Raw genomic sequence first — 26,717 nt, forward strand, 5'->3', positions numbered from 1 at the left:
CAATTCCTATAGTGTACTTTACATCCTCATGGCTGTTCTGTAACTACCTGTTTGTACTTCTTAGTCCCCTCACCTCTTCTCTCATTTCCCCACACCCCCCTCCCATCAGGCTACCATCAAAATGCTCTTTGTATCTATGAATCTGTCTCTGTTCTTGTTTGCTTAATTTGTTTTTAGATTTGACTGTTGATAGATTTGTATTTTTTTGCCATTTTATTATTCATAGTTTTGATCTTTTTCTTTTTTCAAGCCTACAATGCATGTTTATTAAAATGATAAAAGTATTATTTTGGCATTTAGAAATGAATTTTAAAGGAATCTAAAGAATTGAAAAAAGTATGAATTTCAAAAACAGTTGTATGAAATTATGTGCATTAAATTTTCTTTAATTTTTTACCATTGTTCAATTATAGTTGTCCCCATTTTCTGACTATTACTCTCCCCAGACCTACCCACCCCCACCTCCCACATTACAGGGCAAAGAAGGGGGAGGGTCATCAAAGAATATGTATAAAGGACCTGTGGACAATGACAACAAGGAGGGGAGGAATGAATAATCTCCTTTTTCTTAAATAAGTCCCTTTAATATTTCATACAATAGTGGTTTAGTGATGGTGAACTCCTATAGTTTTTTCTTGAATGGAAAGCTTTTTGTCTACCCTTTGGTTCTTTGTTGGGTAGAGCATATCATTAGATCCCAGCTTATCATGACTTTGAATATTTACTGCTAATCTTTTCTAGCCTGCAAAGTTTCTTTTGAGAAATCAGCTGACATTCTTATGGGAAGTTCCCTGTGGGTTACTAACTTCTTTTCTCTTGCTCCATTTGAGATTCTCTCTTTATCTTTAACCTTTGAGGTTTTAATTACAACGTGGCTTGGAGTGAGCCTTTTTACACATCTATTTTGTTTGGGCCTCTCTGTGCTTCCTGAGCTTGCATATCTATTTCCCTCACCAAATTAGGGAAGTTTTCTTTCATTATTTTTTCAAGTAGATTTCCAATTTTTTGTCTTTCTCTTCTTCTTCTCTCGGCCTTATGATGTGAATGTTGGAACTCTTAAAGTGGTTCCAGAAGCTGCTTATACTATCCTCATTTTTTGGATTGTTTTTTCTTCTTGTTGTTCTGATGGTTGTTTTTCTTCCTTGTGTTCCATATCATTGATTTGATTCTCAGTTTCATCCACTCTACTGTTGTTGTCCAATAAGTTATTCTTTATATCAAGTGGTGTATCCTTCATTTCTGATTGGATCTTTTCTATGCTATGAAGGTCCTCCCCAAGTTCCTTAAGCATCCTTATAACTAGTGTTTTGAACACTGCATCTGATAGATTGCTTATTTCCATTTAATTTAGCTCTTTTTCTGGAGTTTTGATCTGTTCTTTCATTTGGTCCATATTTCTTTGTCTCCTTGTTTTGGCAGCCTCCTTGTGTTTGTTTCTATGTATTAGGTAGAGCTACTTTGACTCCATGTCTTGGTAGTGTGGCTTAATGTAGTAGGTGTTCTGCAGGGTCCATTGGCACAGCCTCCCCTGTCATACATAGGGTACTTGAGTTGTGTCCTTCATGTGGACTGAGTACACCCTCCTCTTGTAGTTGAGCTTTGGTTGCTGTTGGCAGATCAATGGGAGGGATTTACCCTGGCCAGTCAACTGTAAGAACAGGCTATGACCACTGACTTTTTCCCTCTGAGGAGGACTAGCTGTGCAGGGGCAGGGTGGTGGTGCTCTAACATGGTCTGTAGTTGTCCCCTGGGTGCACTGGCTCCAGGGTTTCCCCAGTGTTGCAGGCCAAGGTCAGTCCCCACCTATGTTTGCTCTGGGCACCCTGCCTGAGCTATAAAGCAATCCAAGATGGCTGCTATTTTTGCTGGGCTTGGAGATCCCAGGAAAAGCCAAGCTGTGAATCTAAGGTGGCTCCTGCTAGTGCTGGGCCTGGGGCTCACTGAGGCCATCTCTTGATTGTTTGATGTGATTTAGGAAGTTGTGAGGTATGAGCCAAGATCAGTCATTCATGTGGAAAAGCAGCTTTGGTGGACCTGTAAATTGGGTTTTTATCTACCACACGTGGATGAAGGACCAGCTCATTCTACATCTGCACCCCTCCTATCAGTCTGATGGATGTGGTGTCTTTAATTCTATACTTGTCAGACTTCCATTCAACTAGATTTCCGATGGGTCTGAGTGATGATTGTTCTGTATTTTAGTTATAATTTTGATGTGGTTGTGCAAAGAGGTGAGCCATGCCTGCCTATGTCACTGTCTTGACTGGAAGTCTTTAGCTATATTTTAAATCAGAAAACATCTTGTTGAATAGTTCATGAACCAATATTATAACTTAACCTGTAAAGCATCTAAGTTAAGATGATTAATCAGACATTACATGCTTAATAAAAATTCCGTTAACCTCACTGAATTTAAAGCCTCCTTCAGCAAGTACAGTCTTTGGCACAGAGGAGGATGAAATAAAAATAGTGAATTTTCAATATGAGCCTGCAGCTCACAGGAATAACTGATCTGACCCAAGAAACAAAACTTACTGCAGCTAACAAGTAATTTCAGTCCAGAATCAGGACAAAAATAACAGAGGTGAGAAGATAAAATACAAATAGTCATTTGGGCCATCTAAAGAATAAGATTCTTTTTGAGGAAAATGTTCTATTAAGGTACTGCAAAATAAATTCATGAATTGAACAGCTGTACTTTTCTTCTCAAAGATTCTATGGAGAATTTGTCAGTATGCATTATATTTAAGAGCCTGAAGTTTAATTAAACACAATTATTGAAGGAAAAACTTGTGGTTTTGTTCCTTTCAATGAGACAGAAAAATAAGTACTTAACTGGGCACCTTCAGTGTCTTCCACAAACTGAGTTGGGAAGATCTTTTCTTTTAGAGTCTTGGGCTCTACTCATATCAATCTCTGCCTTTGAGGAGAAAAAATGCCTGGTGGGAAAATATGATAGTGTATGCAGTAGCCTACAGCCTCACCTCCACAGTTAGCCTCCATGTTGCTGAAGCCTCATTCAGGCCAGAAACTCACAGTGGACAGGAAAGGTAGGTATAGTTCACTTTTTATTCCCCCTTCAATAAAACAACATAAATATCTAGGCCACGATATTAAAATTCCCCAGGTCAGTCAGAATCAAAGCCTATGGTTGAGATGGATCCATGTTTCCAAGAGCTGACAGGAAGAAAAGTCCAGCAGATCAAGATTAGCCAATCTGTCCAGTTTCCAGACCCCACTCAGCACCATCTCTGGCCCTCGTCTCCATCCCTATCTCTATGTTTCATTTTTTTTTAAAGATTTTATTTATTGGTTTTTAGAGAGAGAGGAAGAGAAGGAGACACAGAGGGACAGCAACATTGTTGTGTGAGAGAGAATCAGTTGCCTTTTGCTTGCCCTCAACCCAGGCATGTGCCCTGACTGGAATCTAACTGGCGACCATTCAGTTCGCAGACTGGCGCTCAATCCACTGAGCCACACCAGCCAGGGACCTATCTCTATGTTTTAAATACTAATCAGCTTGACCTTTAACATCCCTTCAGAAATGCTGACAGCTCTTTCCAACTACTTCAGAACACTTCAATACCTTCCTGTACAACCTGACCTTAGAACATCTTAGTAGATGTGGCTTTCTCTCATCCTCAACCTCTAAACATCCAGGATAGGGACCTGGAACCCTCTGTTTGGTACAAGTTCATTGTCTGATGAACCTCATGAGATTTAAGGCCATTCATTTTATTTCCTAAGGACAAATTAATTTATTTATATTTTAAAATTTATTTTCCAAGTAGGACTGCTTGGTTATAAAAATATCCGTGATGTGATACTCTTGTTCCCCAGTGACTACCAGCATAATTAGTTATTAAAAGATGAAGTGAAACAGCACACTCATGGAAACAAGGTCAATGTTTAAAGGCCAATATAGCCAAGGTCACCAGTTATCAACACATGTTCTCTAGTGCAAATACTAACATTACTATAAGAGGAAAATGGTCAGATATTAGCACAGCACAGCCTAGTGTCCAGAAGGTGTTACTACAATATTTTTTTGTGTTTAAAATAAAGTACTTGAGAGACCTAAGAAAATGTCCTTAAACTCATGGTCACATAAGAATATTCAGTGGTTTAATGTGATTTAATATCTCAATGTATCCACAAATCTTTCTCTTGAAGTCACTTAAAAAACCCTCACATTTATGTAAAGAATGTGACAGTTTCTGGTTGGACACTGTATTTTTTTTACTCTGGAGATTTAAATTCTTATTGAAAATAATATCAATCCCCATGGCTAATTTTCCAAAAGCTGCTTTTAAAACCCAGTAAATTTATCCTTAAATAATGCAACTTCTGACCTGCTTAGTATTCAAAACCAAAAACTGAAATTCTGCCACCCTCTTTGCAGTCTATTGATTTGAGAACTACAGCTGCTGAAATTAAACTTTATTGTTAGCATAGAGCTTCCAGCTGAGGAAGCAATTTGAAATTGGTTTCTTTTCTGGCCCAGCTTAATATTAAGTAAATATGTGTCTATAAGTGTCTCTAGCAGATTATTACCTAAAGTGGTGCAGGCAACTTTGCAGGTGCAGCTCTGAGAAAACAGCATCTACTTTGGTGATGAACTTTACCACCCAATGGAAAACATCAGTTTTAAAACTAAATACACAGATACTCTCAGAGCTCTCAGAGTGATTTCAAGCTAGACTTTTCTTCACTTAACATACTTTTTTATGTAGTGCTCTAGGCTAAGTGCACCCAGCAATGAAATGGCCATGGTCGCTGTCCCTGAGGAGCACCCTGTCTAGAGAGAAGTCAGAAACACATACTATCATGTCACATAGCAATAAGTAGAGATTTGCACAGTATATGATGTGGGAGGCTTTCTCACTCGTGTAGGGGCTATTTTAGGGAACGGGGAAGGCTCCCTAGAGGAAATCAGTAGAGACTGATAAGAAGGATATCTTTGATTTATTTCTCTAAAATAGCAAGTTCAATTTCTTGGTTCAAGAAATAGCTCTTATTCTCAAAAAATAATAAAATAATGTTCCCCCTGCTGGCATAAACACTAACTGAAGTAGTGGAAATAATAACCCATCATTTTATAGACAGTCTGAAAGTGAGGAAATGATGAATAGGAGAATAATACAAAGAACTGTGAATTCTGAATAACGAGAACAGTTAAGATTTCGCCTATTTTGATCTCCAATCTATAAGCAGTGAAATTTTGGAAACTAGAGAAAAGAAACACAATGTCTTTTCATTAATGCCCTATATTTTAAAAAATATTGTGCCTTTGAAAGTTGTGCAGTGAAATACAATTTTTAAAAAAACACACAGAAACTTGTCTCAGAAATCAGTAAAACTTGACTCAGTTTGTTATTGTGATAATTTAAATCTGAATTCTATCAGTCTTCCTTCTTAATAGAGAAAACCATGGTTACTAGTCTAAGCAAAGATAAATCTCTACCTCCAAAATATCTCATGCCAATTTACCTGCTGTGATGCATTTTTGTGTCCTAAAATGATGAGGCTGAGAATTTTGGGTGAAACTATTCATAAAAACCACCTTTCTCAATTTACTGTAAAAAACAGAGAGAAGAGTACAAGCTCTACTTTGTATCTATATAACACAAATATGAGGGACAATTTGTCACTTTGCCACATGATTTGAACAGAGGAAAAAACAAATCTGGATAATTAGTTCAAATGGATTTGGGAGCTGTCATTCAGCTTCAGGCTACAATGCTCAGTAATGAAGAGTAAGAAAGGAAATTCACTATGTTTCCCACAAGCCAAAGAGACAAAGCTGTAAATGAAGACAAATCCCAGGGATAATTTTATCTCCTAAAAAGATATGTGAGTGGGCCAAGTCATATACATGGTCTTATTTATACACAGTATAACCATCACCACCAACACCACACCAGCTAACATTCACTTAGCATTTACTATGTGCCAGGCACTATTGTAAATGATATCTCTTTATTATTTTATTGCATTTTTGCAACAACCCCATAAAGGTTGTACTTCCATATTTCATAGAAGCAACAACATCACTGACTGTGAAACATGCCATTACTTTATATATGTACTGTTAAGAAAGTAAATACAATTAAACTATGATTTGCTTTTCATTTAAGTCACAGTTAGGTTTTACAATGTGAAATAAAGTGTCCTTGGGAATCAGTGAAGTTCATAATGCTCTGATCCTTATTTTGCAGAGGACCAAACTAAAGCCAGAGAGGTTAAGATAACTTTCCTTACGTTATATTCAGGCAAGAAAAGAAAGTGGAGGAGCCAGGGTTTGAACCTGAAATCAGATGCCTGAATTAGGGCTGCTGTCTGCTGGTATGACCTTAAACAACCTATGGTCCTCTGTGCCTCATTCTCCTCATCTGTTGAGGCAGAATTTTTAGTTTTGAACTAGAATAATATCTAAAGTCCCTTTCAGCTCTCACATCTCAGATTCTTTTTTTAAAAAGATTTCATTTATTTATTTTTTAGAGAGAGGGGAAGGGAGGGAGACAGAGAGAGAAAGAAACATCAATGTGTGGTTGCCTCTTGTGCTCCCCCTACTGGGGACTTGGCCCACAACCCAGGCATGTGCCCTGATAGGGAATCAAACCAGCGACCTTTTGGTTCTCAGACTGACACTGAATCCACTGAGCCACACCAGCCAGAGCACATCTCAAACTCTTTATCTTCACAAGCAGGCAGGGGGTTGGAATGTAATGAGAAAAAAAAAAAAAACCTGATCACTCACAGCATAATTTTTTGACCGTGGAAAGAGAGTGGTCTCTAGGAATGAAATTAGAGTTAGGGGCAGCATAAGACAGTGGAAGCTTTTTGGCTTTTGAGCAAGAAAGACCTGATTGCTAGTACCAATGCTAGGTCTCTGTTAGCTACATGACGCTGGGAGAGTTGCTTAGCCTCTTTGCACTGAAGATTCTTTATCTAAAAAGTCAGAATACTCCTGTTTCCAAATGCTATTGTGAAGATAAACTATTATACTGAAAGTAAATTTTTTGACATGGAACATTCGCTCCATAAAAACTAGATCTCCATACTCTCAAAAATTGGTCTAAAATAAATATATAGCCTAGGCTCTCACACTGGATATTTTAGGCTATATATATTCAGGTATTCTCTTACAAATGTCATAAGGCAATGGTACTAGAAAGTTGAAAAGGATGAGGGGATTGTGCAATGTATCGATGAAAGATACACGTTTTAGAACAAAGTAGTTGTAGACAGTTTCTGTTCCACCCACACTATCCATTTGCCTTTTTCCTGTGATAGAGTAACTATTTCCCATTCTCTGTCTATGCACTTTGAATGTAGTCAACTGAACACCTAACTCCACAGTAAGGTGCACGAGACTTAGGTTTGGAAAATTAAATATCCCATCAGATTTGATGGGAAAGGATCCAGAAGGTTTTGCTTTGCAAGTGTTGAAAGGAAGTCTGCGTTCTTTTCCACTGAACTCGAACCTTGAAACTTGAAGCTGCTGATGGCCATTTACCTAGCAAGGGAGTATAAAAAAATAACAGAATGTTGTTGAAAACAGAGTGGAAAGATGGACAAACAGTGTCCTGATGGCATCACTTTGGTCCCTGGATTCAGCCGCACTGAAGCCGTGTGTGCCCCTGTTTTACTTCAGGCCGCTGCAACAAAGTACCATGGACTGAGTAGCTTAAACACAACAGAAATGTATTTATCCCATTTGCCAGTCTGGAAGTCTGAGATCAAAGGGGCAGCACACTCAGATCCTGGTAAGGATCCTCTTCTGTGTTGCAGGTTGCTCATTGTATCTTCACTTTAGTGAAAAACAGCTCTCTGAGGTCTCTTTTGTAAGGGCCCTAATCCCATTCATAAGGGCTCCACCCTCCTGACCTAATCACCTCCTAAAGGCCCTGCCTCCTAATGCTATCACATTGGAGGCTAGGATTTCAACCTGTAAATCTGGGGTGGGATGGGGAGGGAATGGGGGTGGGGGGGGACCCAAGTATTTTGTCCACTGGAATTCCTGTACACTACAAGTTCCTTTCCTTTTTGTGAACTAATAAGTTCCTTTCCTGCCTAAACTTATTTGGATTAGGTTGTCTGTTATTTGTGACCCCAGAATATCCTCAATAACTCCAAATAAGATAATGTTATTACATTGCTTAAAGGATTTTGCCTATTTGGAAGAGAAACTGCTACAAATTTTCTCACCTAATTCTCCTCTTGGGATTTGATAGAACAGAAAACTACCATTACTATTTTGCATGCTACCTCATTTGCAAACACCAATAACAGGAAGTCAGGCACAGAAGAGCCACAGCATCTCCCTGAGTTCCAAAGCGTAGACAACCTCTACCTACATTGCTCCTATAGTCACTGCTTCTTTGTCTCTCTAGGCAAAATCATTTAGAAATCTAAGACTGTATTCAAAAGGCTGCCCTCAGACTTTTTCCCTAAAACTTTTAGTAAGACTGGTAAAACCTAATTTATAAAATGAGCTGGTATCAGTTCCACTTTCTCTCATTCTTTTAAAAGAGCTGGTGAAAGGAGCAACACAAATGAAATGCAGGCTGCAGAACAAGGAAGAGGGGCCATGGCATCTGCCCCAGTTAAATTCAGATCAGTAAAGGAACCCTAGGGTGGGAAAAGTTGTTTGTATAGAACACAGTTTGTATAGACTTGGAATTAGTCCTTTTAAATCAGGACTCTCATTGAATACTACTCTAAATCCCATATGCAATTTAGATAAAATACAAATGCATTTCCAATCTATATCCTTTAGCCTGGAACTTGAGACTGTTCATATTATGACCACAAACTAGTTCTCTAGGTCCACTTCTCCAACCTTTCTCATATTAATCAACTATTTTAGCCAAACACAGGCACTCCTGTCTCTTGAACACATCCACTGTCTCCATTGCTGTGACTTTCTTCGATCTTGCCCTTTCCTCACCTAAAGATGCCTCTTAAATGCCCTTCATCTTTCTACTTCTGTAAATTCCATAGGGACCAAATCAATTTTCTCTCCTGAGCCAAAAGGGATTTTTCCTTCTTTTCAATGCTTAGAACATCTCCCCCCTCTTTGCCCTGCACTTATAGACTGCCTTGCACTATTAGCTGTCATTTTATGTGTATGCATTTCATTTCTCCAACTAGATTGTTCACTGCTTGAGGACAAGCATGATTGTACCTTATGTTTCATAATAAACCCTGTAGGAACTGGCATCTGGATTTGTAGAGTCAATGTTCAAAAATAACTCATAGATTGAAGATGGAGGCTGAGTCAAATGCTTCTATATACATGTTTTTGCTCACAATTTTTCTTGAGAATGAAGTTAGTAACTGGGTGTCAGTTCTGAAAAAGGCAGAAATGTGGATGTCTGAATAAAAATGACACATAGATAAATGTTAAATGGGAGAGATGCGGGGAGAGACCAGATCTGCAGAGCTAACATGAAACACATTTGGCAGCAGGCATGGTATCTGTACAGCAGCTTTATTCCCAAGACTTCCACAGACTGCACCTGCCAAACCTCACCTGTAGGAAGTGATCCCAATATATACATGTAACAAATTGTTTGTCTAAGTTCCCTATCCTCTTAACGATACTGAAACATCTCCTTGTAGCTAGAAAGTGATAAATCCTGAGAGGAGAACAATTGTTTAATATGCACATAAGAAAGTCTGAGACAAGCACTAGGGAAACTGAGCCTAGAATTTCAGGCACAAACACCTCATGGTGGCTAGAAAGAGAGGGGCTTAGGACATGGCTGTGTGACTGAGGTAGTTTATTTAACACTTTAGAGGTTTGGGTTCCTCATCTGTCAAATGGCAGTAAGATTACTTTGACAGAGACTGCTACTAGCCTAGCTAATATACACTATTCACCTCTTCTTTACTAGTAGAAATTCTGTATTATTAGGGGCAGAATATGACCAGTTAATAGCATATTTCTAATAATTTCTCACAGATAGGGATGAGATTACAGTTCAGAAATCACTGAATGAGGCTTTTTGATAATCTCTTTAAAGCAAACTAACTCAACTAGGAGCTGTGCTGTTCTGCATTTCAGCTTCCTTTCTTATTCCTCCCATCTGAAACATGGATGTGATGATTGGAACTATAGTGGCCATTTTGTAACCATGAGGCCATCATGAGACTAGAAGCCATTCACTAAGTCTGATGAAGAGAGGTGAAAGAATCCTGGGTCTGTGATGGTCATGGTGCTAGACCAGAACTATCTTTGGAGATTTTTAAAGGTTTTAATTTTTTTTCAAATGTTTTATTTATTTATTTTTAGATTGAGGAGAAAGGAGGGAGAAAGAGAGGGAGAGAAACATCAATGTGTGGTTGCCTCTCACATGCCCCCTAATGGGGTCCTGGCCTGCAACCCAGGCATGTGCTCTGACTGGGAATCAAACTGGTGACCCTTTGGTTCACAGGCTGGTACTCAATCTACTGAGCCACACCAGCCAGGGCTATCTTTGGAGTTTTTTAATGTAAGAGAAAATAAACAGTTTTCTTGCTTTAATTGCTGTTTTTCCTGTCTTTTTTTCTGTACCAGTAAACAAATGCAATTTCTCTTCACAGAATTGTCACATAAATTAAATGAGACTACATATAAAGAATCCAAAACTGTGCCATTATCACTTCTTTGTACTATTCCTAAAAGACTTAATTGTGGTGTAAATAATTAACATTTGGCACATCGATTTTTTAAAAGATTTTATTTATTTTTAGAGAGAGGGGAAGGGAAGGAGAAAGAAAGGGAGAGGTACATCAATGTGTGGTTGTCTCTTGAGTGCCCCCCACTGGGGACCTGGCCCACAACCCAGGCATGTGCCCTGATTGGGAATCAAACTGGCAACCCTTTGGTTCACAGGCCGGTACTCAATCCACTGAGCCACACCAGCCAGGGCCAATTTTGATTCAAAAGTAGGGGGGTGGATTGCCTACAAAAATATTTTTAAATATTTTTACGTCATGACATATATCTATCATGAATGATTGAAAACTGTCCTCTTCTACCTCTCATCTGCCCCTCTGTTCTGATCAGACTGTGAACTCACTATTTCCTGACTCTATATTTTTTCATGTAATTTTCCATACACAGGAAGTCCTTGCCTGATTCTGCCTACTCAGTGCCCACTCATTCTTCAAGCTCATCTGATTTCCTGAGTTCACAGCAATCACCCTCCATCAGTGCTGCTCACAGATTCTTCCATCCTTGAGCTCCTCTATTAATGAACTACATCAAACTATTCAGTATTGAATAATTTCCTTTGTATATTGCTTTTAGTTGCTTAGTATGTGGAATTCTTATCCTTTGCACTAAACTGTTACTTCTTCAATAAAAGAAGTGACATTCTCTAAGGAATGTCCAAATGACAGCAATGAATGTGAGGCACACAAGGATATCTTCTTGTTGCTGTCCAACTCAGGGCTGCCTCTCTCGTCTCCCAGTCTCTCATAGTGTCTAGCACAGCACTTGGCACAGAGAAGATGATTAATAAATATATGTTTAATGAAACTGAAAGCTTTGCCTTTGTTTAGGTCATGATGCCAGAATGAAAAACATTCAAATGATATCCAAGGTGAACTGGAAACTCAAAGTGCTGGCCCAATGAACTTCATGTATCATCGGGGCAAACAAGTACAATTGAAAAGAGTACATTGCTAGCCAGAAACAATGGAAAAATACCAGGCCAGTCAAGAACCTTTTCCAAGTTCTCTGTTTCCTTCAGGCTGAGCAAAGAACTTATTGAATCCAATCAAGAGGTACTTTAGTTGAATGCCAGTGAATTTCTTTCCACCTGGTGGAGGCAAAGGCTGAGCTTGCCATCGCAGAAGTTTATACATGCATATTTTCAATTTTCTCTTAGAATGTCTAATTTTTCCTGTCAGAACAATTATTTCCACCATTCTCTCATTTGAAGGAGGTATTTTTATGCTAAGTCAGAGATTAAATATAACATTTAATTGAATTTTCAGTTTTTCATTTCCCTTACAGCTTTGAAACAAAAATTACTTTTATTAAAATATGAGTTGAGAGTCAAAACAAAATGTGGTGGCATAGTTTGAAGTTCAAGTGTGCTTTTAAAAAAAGAGTTAGAACGCAAGGAATTTATTTCCACATCTGAGAACTAAAGCAAGTTGCCAGTAAACTAAAATGTAACTGGTAATAATTCAATGAATATTTTTAAAGGGGTCTTGCAGTGATCTATTAATAAAGGTAGAGCATGCAGAAAACATTTCTTGTTCTTGCCATAAAATGAATGTGTGCTCATTGGGGAAAAATTGGAAAATATAGATGAAGAAAAAGAAAAAAGTGAAGAAATCTTCTTATGTCATTTAAGAGCCCACCACTCTAGAATAGAAGAACAACTGTTTACATCTGGGAGTATGCACATTTTACATATGTATACAGTTAAGAGAATGAGTCAGATTCTCCCTGTTCTCCCACAACAGAGGCTAAGGCCATTTGAGGATGAAAGGCAATTGTTACTTAACACTCTAACCACCAGCCTCTGGGGCCAGCCTTCTGCCCTCAGCCTTGCCAGTGAGTACTAGCACAGCACCAAGCCCAATGTCACTCCCTCCCCACCCACAGTTCACGTAAGATAAAGAGGAAAGACAAGAGGATCCTTCTTCCTCTTTCACAGGAGGATGAGGAGGTTTGAGGTTGTTTTTTCCTCCCTGAAGCCCAGCAAGGGGAATTCCTTAAATATTAGAGGTGCCTGTAAGGTGGGGCACTGGCATATTATTCTCCAGCTGGATGCTGGCTCCAGACAGACTCATATACATGCATCCTATATATAGGAGTGGAACATGGTAAGGGAGTTCTTGGGAAGGCATTTAGGACACTGAGAATCTAGGAATATAGTAGTGTGATTTTAGCAATTCTTTCCATCTGTGAAGAAAAGAGTTTGCTTGCTATATGTTTGTTGAGGTTTGGAGGTGCACTTGGTTTTGGAGAGTTCTGAAAATGGAGGCTTTGAAACTCCATATCAGCATTGCTTGGGTGTAGTGTACTTGTAAAGAAGAGTAGTCCAACTTCTACCACTTCCTATCTTTTAGGTGCTTTTCAAAAGATGCTGGTAATTTTTCTGGTTCCACATAGATGCGCACAGGCAAATGAGTCAAGAGCTTTGAGTCTTCCCAAATGTGTATTTCAAGGGTCAAGTAATGAGGTATTCAACTTTGAGAGAGCACTGGGAATACATACAGAAGGGGCCAATAGGAAACACACCTGCATGCTGGAGAAGACTCTTGATCAATGGAATGTATACAGCTAAAGACAATAAAACACTCCCCAAAATCACGCTCACTATTGGTGAGGAGCTTTTCACATCAATAGGGTCCCTATATCACATCAAACCCAGTGGAGCCAGAGTAAAGACAGGATCTAGTTAACATTTAGGTGAGGAGGCTCTGCCCAATCTTTCTTCTGTATCATCAACACTGGAGGAGCTAGTGCCTGAAAGAGGAAAGGGAAGGAGATGTTTTACGATCTAACCATATACTACCGTACACTGCTCTCCCCTCTCTAAGACACCAAGGGAAAAGGGGAGAGGTCAAGCTTTCAATGGAGAATTAAAGACTACATCTTAAATACATAGATAATATTTTCCTAGAAACTTAAAGTGTTTGAAAAGTTATGGAACATAGCCAAGACTTCACTGAAGGAGCACCCACACATACATTTAGTTTTCCGTAAGTTGCAAGTCCTCAATAAGCCTGTTTTGTAGGTGTATGTATTCTGGTAATATGTAGAACTAGGTTATTCATGCCAGCTCTTTTGTCAAAAACACCAACTAAAATTCATGGAAAAGATATAAATAATTATCAGGTGAAAATTTAAGTATAAGAAATAACTTATAATGGTAAATCAAGGAGAAAGTCCCATTTAGTCTTGAGGACATTTGCTGAAGCAGGAGAAAATTAACTGTAGCTTTCACTGCCTGGATAGCACAGAAAAAAGTGGATGGGCACCTAGAAACTAACCAGATCCCTATAAAACTTGGATCCCAAACTGCTACCCATAATATAAATATAAATCACAAAAGATTAACAAACAACCATGCCTCCTACATTTACAGAAATGAAAAATAAACTTGAAAATATTGACAAAGAAACAGATAATCATAAAAAGTTATTTAGGAGATTTAAAAAAATAGTAGTTGCCTTTAACAGTGGATCAGATAAAGCTGAAGAGAGAGTTAGTGAACTAGAAAATAGGTCAGAAGGAATTTTCCAAAATTCAGACCAGAGAAAGCAAGAGATTTAGCATCTATGTTCATCCTGCAATTTTCTTTCTTTGTTGTGTTTTTACCTGGTTTTAGAATTAGGATATTATTAGCTTCATAGAGAGAATTTGGAAATCTTCCCTTTTCTTGAATTTTTTGGAATTGTTTAAGAATAATAGGTGTTAATTCTTCTTTGAATGATTGGTAAAATTTGCCTGTGAAGCCACCTGGTCCAGGGCCATTGTATGTTGGGAGTTTTTGATTACTGCTTTGATTTCACTAGTTGATATCAATCTATTCAGGTTTTCTGCTTCTTCCTGTTTTGGAAGATTGTATATTTGTAGAAATTTATCCATTTCTCCCAGGTTGTTCAATTTCTTGGCATATAGTTGTTCATAGTAATTTCTTACAATTCTTTGTATTTCTGTGGTATCCAGTATTACTTCTCTTCCATTTTTAATTTTATTTATTTGGGTCCTCTCTCTTTTCTCTTGTTGAGTCTGGTTAAAAGTTTGTCAATTTTGTTTATCTTTTCAAAGAACCAGCTCTTAGATTCATTGATCTTTTGAATTGTTTTTTCAGTCTCTGTGTCATTTATTTCTGCTCTGATCTTGATCATTTCCTTCTTTCTACTCACTCTAGGCTTCGTTTGTTATTTTTTTTCTAGTTCTTTTAGGGGTAAGTTTAGATTGTTTTTTGTTTGTTTTTTGAGATTTTTTAATCTTCTTTAGGTAGGCTTGTAATGCTGTGAACTTCTCTCTTAGAACTGCTTTTGCTATGTCCTATAGGTTTGAGGTTGTTGTGTGTTTTCATTTTTTTTCAGGTGCTTTTTTATTTTTCCCTTGATCTTATTGTTAACCCATTCATTATTTAATAACGTTACTTAGCCTCCATGTATTTGAATATTTTTGAGTTTTTTTTCTTGAGGTTGATTTTAAGTTTCAAACCATTGTGATCTGAGAAAATGCTTAATATGACTTCAATTTTCTTGAATTGGTTAAGGCATATTTTGTTTCCAACCATGTGGTCTATTTTTGAGAATGTTCAGTGTGCATTTGAAAAGACTGTATATTCCGCTTCTTTGGGGTGAAATGTTCTGTAAATATCAATTAAATCCATTTAATCTAGTGTGTCATTTAATGCTGCTATATGCTTGTTAATTTTTTGTCTGGAAGGTCTGTCCATTATTAACAGTGGAGTGTTAAAATTCCTGTAATGACTGTATTGTTATTGATCTTTTTAAAAGTCCTCCTAGATTTTCTTTATATATTTAGCTGTTCCTATATTGGGTGCATATATGTTTACTAGGGTTATATCCTTTTGTCAGACTGATCCCTTAAGTATTATGTATATAATAAAATAAAAACTAAATTTATCAATAAATGCTCTAAACAAAGCATAAGATAGCATGAAAACATTCCAGTTGTATACTCTAAAGAGTATACTAGGTATATGTGTGAACTACAAGGACCAAGAAAGATTAAAAGCAAAAGAATTGAAAAAATATATACCATATAAATACTACCACTCCTACCTTCACCAAAAAAAAAAAAAGCTGGACTAACAAGTTAATATTACAAAAAATGGATTTCAAGACAAAATATTGTTAGAGATTAAGATAATAATATACAAGAAATATTGCTTTCTCAAATTTGTATGAAAAGTATATGTCAAAATTCAAAAATAAAAAAGTGATATGCCTAAATTCATAAGTCAAAAATTGATATATCTGTAATAAAAACATAAATGATCATAGTAGGAACTTTCAAGTGCACTTCTTTTAGTTATTTATTCACAAAGAGACAGAGTTTAGCACAGAAATAGATAATTTAAACAGCATAATTTTTTTAACCCACTTGACCTCACGGGCACACACAAACAGCATCAACATCTGCTGCATATATATCCTTCTTAGGGCACAGAAAAATAATGAAATTGATTACTGACCCATCTAGTTTCAAATGATTGAAGGTATACAGTGTATATTCTTTAACCATGTTGTAGTTCAGCTAGAAACAAAGAAGAGGGCACCTCCACATGTTTGGAAACAAAAAACGTGTTTCTAAAACAACCATATTTGAAAGAAAATCCTAATGGAAATTATAAAATATTTCTAACTAAATAATGAAATAGTATATATTTAAAATTGTGAGATGTAGTCTAAGCAGTATATGAGGGAAATTCAGTCTTACGTGAAAATATTAGAAAGTAATATATGCTGATAATGAACTAAGCATACATATGAAGCTAAAAAAAAACACAAAATAAACCCAAAGAAAGGATAAAGCAAGAATAAAATGAAGAGCATAAATTTAAAAGATTGCAACATACAAAAGAGAGAATCAACAAAGCCAAAATTGATTTTTACAAAATAATTATTATATTACAAACCATGGTCAAGAAATTAAAAGAGAAAGTGCCACTAAATATCAAAAGTGAAAAGGCAAGCATGACTACAGATGTCTCAGACACTTGAAATACAATAAATTTGATTTAGTAAATACATTTATGACAAAATTGATAAATTACCAGGTAAAAATTAAAATCACCAAAACAGACCAAGAAGACAAACATATCATACAAATTACCCAAGAAGGCTGAGATAATCAGTTGTGTTTGTATACATTAACAATGACCTATCTGAAAAGAAGAAAATAATCCTGTTTATAATAGCAACACAACCAATGAAATACTTAGGAATAAATATAGCCAAGGAGGCAAAAGCTCTGTATACTGAAAATTATAAGACAGTGATGAAACAAATTAAAGAACACACAAATAAATAGATATCTTCTATTCATGGTTTGGAAGAATTAATATTGTGGAAATGTTCAAGCTCTTCAAAGCCATCTATATATTTAATGCAATCCTTATCAAAAGTCCAATAGCATTTTTCACATAAATAGAACAAACAATCTTAAATTCTTACAGAACCACAAAAAGACTCCAGTAACCAAAAAACCTTAAGAAAGAAGAAAAAAGCTGGAGACTTTATATTTTTTGATTTCAAAGTATATTATAAGTCTATAGTAATAAAATAACATGGTATGCACATAAAAAGGGATATACAGACCAATGGAACAGTCAAAGAGCCTAGAAATAAACCCACACACTTATGGTCAATTAACATTTCACAAGAGAGTCAAGATTATTCAATGGGGAAAGTCATCAATAAATGTTATTGAGAAAACTGGATTTTCACATGCAAAAGAATGAAATTGGACTCCTATCTTACACCACATACAAAAACTAACTCAACATGGACTAAAGATTTAAACATAAGATCCAAAGTCGTAAAACTCATAGAAGAAAGAGGGAAAAGCTCCTTAACATTGGTATCAGCAATGTGTTTTTGATATGATGCCAAAAGCACAAGCAACAAAAGCAAGAATAAACAAGTGGGACAAAATCAAACTAAAGAGTAGAAGCTTTTTTTTTGTACAACAAAGGAAACCATCAACAGAGTGAAAAGGCAACCTGCTGAATGGGAGAAAGTATTTGCGAATCATATATTTGATAAGGAGCTAATATCCAAAAGATACAAAAACTCATATAACTCAATAGCAAGAAAACAAATAATACAGTTTTTAAAAATGGGCAGAGAACCTGAACAGGGAATTTTCCAAAGAAGACATGCGAACAGATAGATGGCCAACAGATACATGAAAAGGTGCTCAACATCCCTAATCATCAGGAAAACACAAATCAAAACTACAATAAGATACCATCTCACACCTGTTAGAATAGCTATTATAAAAATGACAAGAGGTAAGTATTGACAAAGATGTGGAGAATAGGGACCCTTGCACTGATACACTGTTGGTGGGAATACATATCATACAGTCACTATGAAAAAGAGCATGAAGGTTCTTCAAAAAATTAAGTATAAAACTATTGTATGATCTAGAAATCCTTCTTCTGAGTATAAACACAAAGGAAATGAAAACAGGACATTGAAGAGATATCTGCATCCCCACATTCATTGCACTATTATTCACAGTAGCCACCACATGGAAATAAACTTGTGTCCATCAATGGATAGATAGATAGAGAAAATATTACCTCCCCCACAGGAATATTATTCAGCCATATAAAAAAGAAAATTTCACATTCATAACAATGTGAATGGAATTTGAAGGTATTATGCCAAGTGAAATAAGTCAGAGAAATAAAAATATGCAATAATCTTACATATATGTGGGATCTAAACAAGTCAAATGTACAGAAACAAAATAGAACAGTGGTTTCTAGGGGGTTGGAGGTGTGGGAATGGGGGGGATGTTGGTCAAAGGGTATAAACTTCTAGTTATAAGATGATTAAGTTCTGAGAATATAATGTATGTGACTGCAGTTGACAATACTGTAATATACACTTCCAAACTGCTAAGAAAGTAGATCTTAAATGTTCTCATTACACACTCAAAACTATAGTAATTATGTGTGGTGATGGATGTGTTAATTGACCTCATTGGGGTAATCATTTTGCAATATACATTTATCAAACCACCACATTGTACATTTTAAACTTATACAATGTTACATTTCAATTATATATCTTAATAAAGCTGAAGAGAAAAAGACATAGACATCCTAAGTAGTCATATTAAATAAATGAAATTCATAGCCAACATTTTCCACAAAGAAAATGTCAGGACCAAATGGCGTCATTGGTGAGTTGTCACAAATGTTCCAGAAAGAAGTAGTCCAATCTTCTGTAAACTCTTACATAACATACAAAGAGAGAAAACAGTTCTCAACTCATTTTATGATATCAGGAAAACCATGATACCAGAATCTAAAAGGATAATATAAGAAAAAATTATCAACCAATATCATTCAGGGAAATATATGCACACCAGTCCAGCAATATATAAAAATATAATCCATCATACCATGAAGAAGAAACAGTTTTAATAAATAAAAAAAGGTATCATTTTATGATAAGTTCTTAGCAATTGACAAGAGTGCTCTGGTGATCTACTGAGAGTATCTATAAAAATACACATTGTACACATCATAATTAATAGCAACATATTAAAAGCTCTGCTTTATAGTAGGGATAAATCATCAGAGATGCTCACTATCATTACTTCTGTCCAATACTGTCATGAAGATCTTCAATATCAGTAAAGAAGAAAATTATATAAATGGTGAAGAGATCAGGAAATAAAATACAAAATGTTAATTTTTCATAGGTATGCTGTATACAAAGGATACACCAAACTATTTACTTATAAATTATTAGAAATAATCCTAGAGTTTACAGGGTTGTTGTACATATAACATATATATCATACACAAAATTAAAGACCTATATTTGGAAAAAATAGCAACAATGATACTAAAGAATAACAGAGAAAAGTATCTTCATAGCTTTGGAAGAGGAAAGAGATTATTTAACTATATATAAGTAGCAATAATCATAAAACAAAATAATTAAATGCAACTATATTAAAATTAAGAAGTTCTGTTCACCAAGCTTACCATAGAAACAATGAAAAGTTGAGCACAGCATAGGAAAATATAACTAAATATGTATATGTAACCAACAAAAGCATATATAAAAGTGTAGTAATCATATAAATAATTCATTCTACTATGTACTACTACTGGCCTATTGGAATATATTCTATTAGGAGCATAGATAATATAGATAAATAGATAAAATATACAAGATCTGTCTGGAAAAAGTCCAGCCATTGTTAACATAACAAGAACAGTGTGCAAGACATCCATGTAACCTCACAGCCAAGGAGAGGAGACTAGAACACACAAGCATGAACAACAACAATCTCACTGTACTAGCCAGTGGGGGCGGTAGACACCACTGAGTGAGCATGTGTGCTGCGTGACCGTTACATTCAAAATGTCTGAGCAAGTACAGCAAGGAATCTGCATCAAATTTTGCATTAAGCTTGAACATTCCTCCATGAAAAATATAAGGATGATTCAGAAGGCTGCAGTTATGGGCAACTGGTGATTGGCAGCTTCCTTATGACATTGCACCCACTCACACATCATGTCTCATGCAGAGGATTTTGGCAACACATCAAATCACCCAGGTGACTCAACCCCATTACAGCCTAAATTTGGTGCCCTGTGACTCCTGGCTTTTCCCAAAATTAAAATCACTTTTGAAAGGAAAGAGATTTCAGACCATCAGTGAGATTCAGGAAAATACAAAAGGGCAGCCGATGGCAATTGGGAGAACTGCGTGAGGTCCCAAAGTGCCTACTTTGAAGGGGACTCAGGCATCATTGTCCTATGTACAATGTTTCTTGTATCCTGTTTCTTCTTCAATAAATGTCTCTGTTTTTCATAGTACATGGCTGGATACCTTGTGGAATAATACAGTGTGTTAAACAGTGATCAACACCGAGGAGAGAAACAACAGAGGAACATATATTTGTGATCAGTAAACATACACATACATTGTCATTCAGTCACAGATGATGTGGTGAGTCTAAGATCAATTGGACCATCCCTAAGATTTACATAGTTTTGGAGAAGGTGTTGATGGTGGGGCAAAGGTGTAATGACCACTGTAATGGGAAGATATCTACAAACTGAAGCACAAAGCAGGTAGCTCCATAGGATATGACAGAATTTATTATGGGATAATTTACTTACAGGAAGATTGGGACATTTTGGAGCAGACAGTAGTTTTGTATAAACTATTTTCTGTCAGCAGGCCCCTGTTACAGTACTTTTTTAATATTGTAACTCAGGCAGGTACTGCTGATTGAGAAGACAAAGGAACAAAGAATGCAGTATAATCAATACTATCACCAGTCTGATATTTATCTCAGTTGTCATGCCATTCTGGCTGGTGCTCACAAAAATATTTATGGCTAAATTTTAAGGAATACAGATAATCATCAACTAGGAAGCTTTGATATGCTTGCTAGGACAGTGAGGCTGGTCAAGGGTCACAAAATGAAACTTAAAGATGAAATGAAATTCGGGGCACAAAGGTGGAGTTGGTTTGTTCACAGCCACACTGAACAGAAGGTATTCCATCTGCTCCTTCTTCCCCTCCACACACTCTCCTGTGCATATGGACACACACTTGACTCTCCTGCTTGTGGTTATGTGTAACTCCTTAAAAAGAAACAAAGCTTTTACTTCTAAAATGCAAGGATATTTTAGAGAGGTAACATTGTATTGAATTTACATTTAATTTCCAATTACCCATCTTAGATTTTTTCCCTGAGACTATATGGAAGGAGACAAGTAAGAACTGACTTCTGGTGTTGTCGTCAGCAGTGGAGGGCAATGTATAGAGGGGGCTGTATAAAACAAAGGATTAAAAAAAGTTAAAAAAAAAGAAAACAAAGGATTATTCAACTTAACTTACAGTATTTAGAGACTTGGCAAATAAGTGTCTATCCCATTGCTGTAGACGTGTGGTGTACCTGCTGGGGCTGGGATTCCATTAGATGCTGACGCAGGGCATCCAAGTTCACTGTAAAGTAATTTGAAATGAGGCTGTAAAATATGGAGCTCTGGGGATGACTTTGCTGAGGTGGGAGGAGCTTACAGTAATGGAGGCATTCTGCCTGCTGCTGCACCTGGGAGAACTGGCTTACTTTCCACCATAAACTCCCATATCCTAGGTGTGATGATGTGGGACCATGGTACTCATCACCTCGGTAATAAAGTAGCCACATCCCAGAGTATGCTCAGGTAGGTTTGGGACTGCTGACTCTCTGACATGAGTGAAGAATAATCAATTTTCAATCCTCTTATTCAATGTTTTGAGTAAACTATTGCTTTCATCAGCAAAACAGAACTTTGTTTTGCTGTGTGTGTGTGTGCCTCCAATTTTCCAGCAAACTAGAGCATATGGTTTGAAAATGAAAAAGGACGTGGGTCCAAAGAATGAACGAAAATGCTCATGAAGCCTGAAAGGAGAGACCAAGTAGTATAGAGGCAAGAAAATATTCTGGAAAGTTTGAGGGCTTACAGCTTTGTTCACTATGTGTTTTTCCTAGGTCCCGGCAATAGTCCCCATTTTCCTAGCCTAAGTCACTCTTACCCTCCCATAGTATTCTCCAAACAGCTTTAACTCATGACTTCACAATGAAGGTCAATATGCAGGATGGGCAGCATGGAAAGCTGAAATAATTGGGAACATCAGGTGTCTGCATCATTTTGTTTCATCCCTGGGCAGGATCAAGAACTTTGAGGCAGATGCTGCCATCATCTGGGTTGAATTGCCCTGGGTTTGGATAATTTCTCATAATAGCTCCACTATTCCTCTGGAGAAAAGGTGACACACACCAGTCATAGATTTCATAAATCTGCTTCTGTTCAGTTCTGAAAATCAAAAAGCTGTGAAAATATCCCTCTTCCATTACTGTAAAAACAGCAAGGTCATTGAAAGCCTAGCACACAGCATGTTCACATCTATTCCTTGGTACCTCTGAGCTGATCTTGATTTGTTTTCATTAGTCTGTGAGATCGTTACTATCCTGCTGTATAATCAAATCATTCTGTAGCATCAAGCTTTCTCGAAATGAATTCACCAACAGGGAGTGGGCATTCAGCAGTGACAATTATCTGGATGTAGTTCTCCTTAGCAACTTTTCTTATGGAGTGTTTGACTTACATTGGGGAGTCCTGTCTTATGTTGATAGCTTTTACTAAGTTATCCTCTTCAATTTCTTCTGACTTCTCCATTGTAGGTGCCAAAAATTAACACCCAGTTTTTGGAATGGATGAGTTAGCATATGGCAGTCTTTATATGATTGTCCCAAATCTTTGATTTCTGTGGTCCTTTCCTTTGGGGTTTTTATATAAAACTGTCATTGACCTTGCAAGTACCAGCTGTCCTCTTGAAATATGAGGCTGGTAATGAAGACACACAGCACTGATAATAACAAATGGTGGTTCATATTTCAGCTGAGTTGGGCTTTTATGATCTGCTATTAGACCCCAAGTATTCAGTATGAATAGAAAATATTAAATGTAATTCAACTGGCTGATCTCTTCCTTTTGCTACCAAAAAAGGACATCTGGGATTGAAATCTGCAATGAGTCTGCTCACGAACCAGGTCAGGTCTGGCACTGGGGTTAGGCAACACTTTTTAAACTGAAGATCTGAAGTTCTTGTTTGGAAAGATTAGATTTTTATCTAGGATGAGGATAATTTTACCATTGCTCTCAGCTCTGTCATAAATTTCAGGGCAAACTGATATAGACCTGGACTCTTTTATAGTTTAGAATGAAAATTAAGTCAACTCAGGGCCTTGGGAACAGAAAGGCAGCAAGTAGACAAAATGAAAAAAAAACTTGGAGTCAAATTAAGTCAAATCATTTTGACTATAAAAAAGCACGTTTCTCTATTCTATCTAGAATACTGATCTTTGATCAATTTTTGCCTTTTTAAGTACATCCTTATATAGACCTTTTTTTCTGTTTTTTAAGAGACATTTATACTGCCTTGAAAAAATTTTGTTGTGGCATGAGTATAAAAACGAAAATTACAAATGTTTAATTTTTCTTTTTAACTTTCAAGAAAAGGTATTTGAGAATCAAAAGAGAAGTCCTAAGGAGAATAAAACATAGCATTTAACTCCTAATCATTGGGGTGGGCATGGGCTGCACCCCCAGGTATGGACTTGTTGCCCCAACAGCTGAGAGTGCTGTTGGCAGAGAAGCTTCAGGGATTGCCCAGCTGCAGAGAATTGCCTCACCTACCTTTGTGAGATGTCCTACATCCAATGGCTGATAATGGTGGGAGTATAAAAGACTGGCCCATTTTTGTCTAGCACAAGACCACTACGGCCAGCTTTTTCAGATCTCAAGCTCTTCAGGGCATCAGCCAAGGCTGTCCTCAGGCTGCATCTCAGCTTAACTTCTCTTTCTGCCCAAATCCCACCTCCTTTCCTCCTTGCCACAAGTATGCATCCCAAAAAGTCACAGCTAAAAAACATTCTGCACACTAACTCAGTTTTGGTATCTAATCCAAGTTAAATAGGCTCTGGTACCAATTCCAGTGTGCGTGTGTGCATGTGTGCATGCATGCATGTGTGTGTGCATGCGTGTGTGGCAAGGCTTCCTACACAACACCAAGCAATTCTGAGACACCAGCAGGGTGTTGAAGAAATCAACTTAAGTCTGACACTATCTACTGTCTACAAGAAACATCCAAGCCTGTAGAGAATTTTTATAAGTTTGAGTCAAACTGACAATTGTCAGGAAGGAAAATCTCAATGGATTGAGAAAATGCTCTGGAGAATGGCAGTTTTGCAGTTTATTTTACACATTACAATCAAAGGAGAAGGCATAAGGAAGGTTACATGACATCTATTGGTGGTAGATTAGGGACGCTGGAGAAAGCAAAGCAGGAAATCTCTGAGACTGGCTAAAGAGTAAAACGAAGATCCAGATACTTCTTTTGCATTGCTGGGTATAGGATAGTTAAGAATGAACATTTACAGCACATAATATTTGGGCAGTAGGATAACAATGAGGAGCTCCGTGTTCTTGTGCTCTAGTGAGACATTGTGCCCTGAGGGGTCTGGAAAAAAGGGGATTACTCTGACATTCCAAAGACCTTTTACTGTAGATGCAAAAAGACAATAGACAGGCTCAGTTAAGATAAAGATTGACCTTTGTTAAGGAAGATACCAGCCTAGTGAAACAGGGTGCAAAGTGAGGGTCCCCCAAATACAGGAGAAATTCCCCACAGCCCATGGTAGGGGTATGGGGGAAGTAAATAATATGGTGTTTAAAATACTTTGCAAAACAAAATGCAAATTAATAGCTGCCCCAGGTAAAATGTCTACATGACTTTCAGAATGATAGTGACTTGTGACATATCCAGGGAAGGTTATATAGCACCTGAACAAGAGGCAGGGAGGCAGAGTCTCCTGTGTCACAGGGTACTCTTGCCCTGACTAAAAATGGCAGCCAAAAGAAGGTAAAAAAATATGGGGGAACTGGCAAAAATAGCACATTGTAGGAAGGGCCAGATATAAGGTCACATAGGAAGCTCTGGGTCAGCATTTAAAATAAGGGTGGGCTGAAAGGAGCAGCAGCCATGTGGTCTGTAGTAAAGCAGAAGGGGAATCTCAGCCATCAGGTCTAAAGAAGAAGCAGCAAGCAGCTATGCAGTCGGTGGTGAAGTGCTCCACAATGAGGGCTGGTGTGAAAGGAGAAGCCATGCTGGCTGGAAGTTAGGATTCCGCCATGTGGCCTGGGGTAGTAAGGGAAGCAGCCGTGCTGATTAAGAAAAGGGTGTAAAAATGAAAACTAATAAAACTGTGTGGGGATCTGGAAGAGCTAATGGAGCTGTGCAGGAACCTGCCAAACCAAGAACAGGTTCGTGAGAAATGCCTGGAATGCTGAACTATGACTGGGGAATGCTGACTTCTGCTTATCTGAGGACATATGAAGAGGCCACTCTCATGGGACGTGAGCCTTCCTGGACTCCACCATGATCCAGGGTAATACGGCACATGTTTCCCTGAACTACTACAAGAAGTCTAAGGACAACATATCCCAAACCCTGAAGAAGAAAGCTGCTGTGAAAAAATAACAACTCTGAAATCCACAAGTGTAGATTTCAAAGGGAACAAAGAACTGTTTGCATAGCTAGCTTAAGAAACAGTAAAAATATGGGGAACTTTTGGGCATGTTTTGGCTTATAGCCTGGTGGAGAGCAAGAAAAGTACTGGGTCTCATGAAAGAACAGGACTCCAAGCAGAAGTGCTCCCAGTCCCCCGCCCCTGCCCCAAGGTTGCAATCCTGTAAATAGAAAACTGTTGCCTTCAACACTAATTGTTGGGTCATACATCAAGGTGACAGGTGGACAGGCCCTGGTTTGCTAGATTACACTAGGCCAGGACTACCTGCCATGGCTCACTTTTAGTTAGAAAGTTTTAATTTCATATCATCCTGTGTGGTTACTTCCAGTCTTTGAGTGTGTACGGCTGCCACTGCTGTGCAGGCCTCCCCTGAGCTTGTCCCAGGTTTCCTTTGTGGCCCCTTCTTTGTCCACACTACCCAGAGATAGCATCAGATTTCACAGGTTAAGGGTTCAGTCCTACTGTCCCTGCCCTAACCCCAAGTTCAGACACTAATTGAAAGCCCAGGTTGTTACCTGTGCTTCTGACTAACCAGCTATAGGTTAGAAGGTCCCACAACCTCCTCTTTGGACTTCAGCTGCCAGTCCCAGGTCCCTATTGTGACCTATATTTCTCACCAACTAGCTGTAAAATCAGAGGTTCCCAGGATCCCTCCTTGGGTTTGATTAATTTGCTAAAGCACCTCACAGAACTCAGAGAAATATTTTTTGCTACTAGGTTACAAATTTATCATAAAACGATGTAACTTAGGAACAGCCAGGTGGAAGAGGTATACGGGACAAGGTATGGGCCACGAGTGAGGCATTTCCATGCCCTGTCCAGGTGCATCACTCCCCTTCATTTACCATGTGGTTACCAACCAGGAAGCTCTGAAACC

This window comes from Phyllostomus hastatus, unplaced genomic scaffold, assembly GCF_019186645.2.
Source record: "Phyllostomus hastatus isolate PE091 unplaced genomic scaffold, TTU_PhHast_1.1 phas_scaffold_93, whole genome shotgun sequence".
NCBI lineage: Eukaryota > Metazoa > Chordata > Mammalia > Chiroptera > Phyllostomidae > Phyllostomus > Phyllostomus hastatus.